Consider the following 3847-nt stretch of genomic DNA (forward strand, 5'->3'; position numbering starts at 1 on the left):
TTTTTTTTTTTTTTAAATTCTGAAACATGTTATTTAATGCTTGTTCTTTGCTTGACGACAAAGCCAGAGCTTGTGCTTTTCATGTTGGCTGCACAGTCTGTAGAAGTATGGGGCCTCTGACCCCTGCATAACTTCATCCCGAACACAGGCCTTCTCAGGGGAACAGACTGTAAGCCATAATCAAGGGACCTTTGGATTTAGCTAGAAGACACCACCTGGAGACCTGCTAGCCCTGGGTCTGGTTTCGGGGCGAAGCTCTTGGGCTCCAAGAAAAGCCGTGAGAATCACAGGGACCCCACACAGGGCAAGCGTTCCTGGTGGTTTCTATGGACACAAGAAGAAAGGACAGGATTACAATAAAGAAGTAACCATGCAGCCTGCAATTTGAGATGAGACTGGGGAAGACCTGGGGGAGTAACAGCTGATGGCCTGCCATGTGCTCTCCCAAAGCCCTTGCTACCCCAAGATAGAAAAGGCATTTTATCAACAGCCGTCAATCATGTCAAACTTTTTTTCCTGGTGACAACCCAGGCAGGAATCTAGAAGTCATCTTTAAATAAACCTGTCCCTCCTTCATGTAGCTTTATTAGAATGTCCCTGATAAAACCTTGCTATTCTGAAGCTTTGCCGCATGCACAGAGCAGGCTTTGAGAGCTGAGCCACCCCAGGGTCTGGCTGTCAGATATAACCCATCTCTGCATAGGTCCCTACTAAGTAAGCATCCTGGGGAGGGAAGCTGCTTTTGAAGAGCAGACCCAGTAAGCGAGGGGTCCAGGGTGGGGTTCTAGGTCTGCTGGTTCTGTCCAGGGTAGAGTGTCAGGGGCCACAGTCTTGAGTTGAAACAGTCTTAGGAGAAACCAGCTTTGGCAAAAAGCCTTGGAGGACCTGAATGAAACGTGTGTAAACTCCAGGATTTATTCTGAGAATTGTAAACAGACCTGAACTTCAGCCCAATAAAGGTACTTGGGAGCTGTAAAGTTCCTGTGTCTCTGAGGGATGTGCTAGCCACACCCCATGATAAAATCAAAACAAAACCACGGCAACAAGTATGTTTGTTGGCCTTCTCACCTAAGAAAACTGCCTGGCTGTCGTCTCCTCCCAAGGACACGAGCAGACACCGGTGCTCTGATCACCCAACGAAACCCCTGTGTTTATTACTGACACTGATCACACAGCCAGTACTTGGCCAAGTAGCCCTTGGGTCCAGCCCTTTTCGGGGAGAAAGTGGCAAAGCTGGGGAAAATAGTGACCTGACCGTTTGGACATCTGACACCATCAACCGGGCAAGGGGTTGTCGAGATCTAAACAGGACAGCCTTAAAGGAGAGGCCTCAGGTACTGTCCTCGAGCCTGTCCCCAGAGCGGGTTCTGCTCTCCCCCTTTCTGCCCCTGTTCTGGGACACTCTGGTCCTGCAGATTCCAGTGTCAATTTTCAAACTATATGCCCCGTATCTGGAAGGTGCAAGAGGGTCTCTGGGACTCCCACCCCAATGAGAGGATGCAGGCTCAAACCTAAAACGAGGTATCGAAACAGCTGAAGAGTTGGGAAAGGTAGTCATTAGCCCTTGGGTCACTTGACTTCCGAAATCCTAATTGTTTCCAATATATCATATCCCTCAGTACCGACAACACCTCTAGTCCTCAGACCTATCCCCTTGAAAATTCCTGCCCTCAACTGGAGATCCTGCAGGGTAAAATGGTGCAGGGGATGGGGAGGACACGGGATGCTCTGACTGGCTTCTTTTTTTGTTTTGTTTTTTTCGGTTTTTCCAGACAGGGCTCCTCTGTATAGCCAGGCTGTCCTGGAACTCACTCTGTAGACCAGGCTGGCCTCAAACTCAGAAATCCACCTGCTTCTGCCTCCCGAGTGCTGGGATTAAAGGCGTGCGCCACACACTGTAGCTGTACAGATGATTGCGAGCCTTCATGTGGCTGTTGGGAAATGAAGTTTTAGGACCTCTACTCGCTCCGGTCAACCCTGCTCTCTCCGGCCCAAAGATTTATTTATTATTATACATAAGTACACTGTAGCTGACTTCAGACACACCAGAAGAGGGCGTCAGATCTCATTACGGATGGTTGTGAGCCACCATCTAGTTGCTGGGATATGAACTCAGGACCTTCGGAAGAGCAGTCAGTGCTCTTAACCACTGAGCCATCTCGCCAGCCCCTACTGGCTTGCTTGTTTGCTTGCTTGCTTGCTTTTTTTTTTTTTTTTTTTTTTTTTTTTTTTTTTTTTTTTTTTTTTTTTTTTTTTGGTTTTTCGAGACAGGGTTTCTCTGTATAACCCTGGCTGTCCTGGAACTCCTTGTGGACGTTGTACATCGTGGTGCGCACTAGGCTCCGCACCACGATGTACAACGTCCACAAGCAGGCTGCTCTTCCAAAGGACCTGGGTTCCCAGCACATACATGGCAGCTCATAACTAACTGTCTGTAACTCCAATATCTGACATCCTCACATACATATACATACAGGCAAAACACCGATGCAATAGAATAAAAATAAATAAATTTTAAAAAAAAAAATGACCTGTCAACCATTCCAGTAAGCAGTAAAACAAGGCAATTGTGAGCCCGGGATTTGCACTCCCACGTTTTGACCATCCGCTAAGAGAACAAAATACCTACACCGTGCCTGCAAGTGTTCACACATGAATGCTCACAGCCGCATGAGTCCAAACAACCAAAATCAGCAGCAATTCGACACTCATCCATGAGTCGCTGGGCAGGCAAACTGATTCCTCATGGGCCACCTGAGAGCCACCAGCAGCTCTACTGGAGTCACTGGTAGACCAGGGTGATAGCTCTTGCTGTGCCTTTCCTAACAACCGGTCTGATCCGGAAATACAGGCTGAACTTGTGTGCTCAGTGCTTCTATACAGGAAGGACACAGGTAAGCTTTACTACGTTGGGCCAAGCAACCTTGAATGGATTATTCAACACTGTCTATCCCGTGAGACTGATCATGTGAGTCTTTGCATAGAAAGAATTAAGAAAATTAAGACCTTCAAAAAATAAATATAATTCTGAAAAAAAAAAAAAGAATAGACTAGTGATAGATGGTCCAATATGTAGGAAAACCGTCAGTAAAGGTCACAGGATCAATGATCCCATATGCATCTAGAGTAGACAACTACATAAGCACAGAAAGTAGATTACTGGTTGCCTAGAGGTGGGGAATCGGGGGTGGGGTAGGGTGGGGCAGAAATGAATGCTAAGGATATACTGCTGCTGTTTTGGGTGAGAAAAAAAGGATCCTAAGTTGGTTGTGTTGAGGGTTATGCTTTAAGAGGGAAGTTGTCCGGTCCTCCTTCCCACCCCTCCCCCACTACCCCTCCTTCCCAGGAATCGAATCTAAGACCTTCTGCACACTGTGCAAAAGCCCCATGTCAGGGATCCTGGGATATACTTGTAACCTCAGCACTTGGGAGATGGAGGGACAAGAACAAAAGTTCCAGCTTATCTTAAGCTATGCAGTGAGTTTGGGGCTAACCTGGGGTACATGAGACCTTACCTCAGAATAAAAGAACCCGAATAAATAAACCCCAGGAAAGGCTCTTCGGTACTGAGGCAGAAGCAAAGTGACAGGAGATGCTGTCCCTTAGGAGGTGTCAGGTGCATGAGCTCAGCAGCCACTTTCAGAGGTCAGCGTGTGGTAAATGTGGCTTTCCCTGCCAAGGCTATTAGGACGCACTACTGAGGCCGGCTATCTAACTAACACCTGTCAATCATCGATTCTGTGATGGAATACCCAAATTCAAGAGGGCGGCTGCTGCACTGCCTAGTTCATCTTGAGGATTTCAGCTTATCATAAAATAAATGTTCTGTTTTTTTTTTTTTTTTTTT

Source organism: Mus pahari, chromosome 14, assembly GCF_900095145.1.
Source record: "Mus pahari chromosome 14, PAHARI_EIJ_v1.1, whole genome shotgun sequence".
Lineage (NCBI taxonomy): Eukaryota > Metazoa > Chordata > Mammalia > Rodentia > Muridae > Mus > Mus pahari.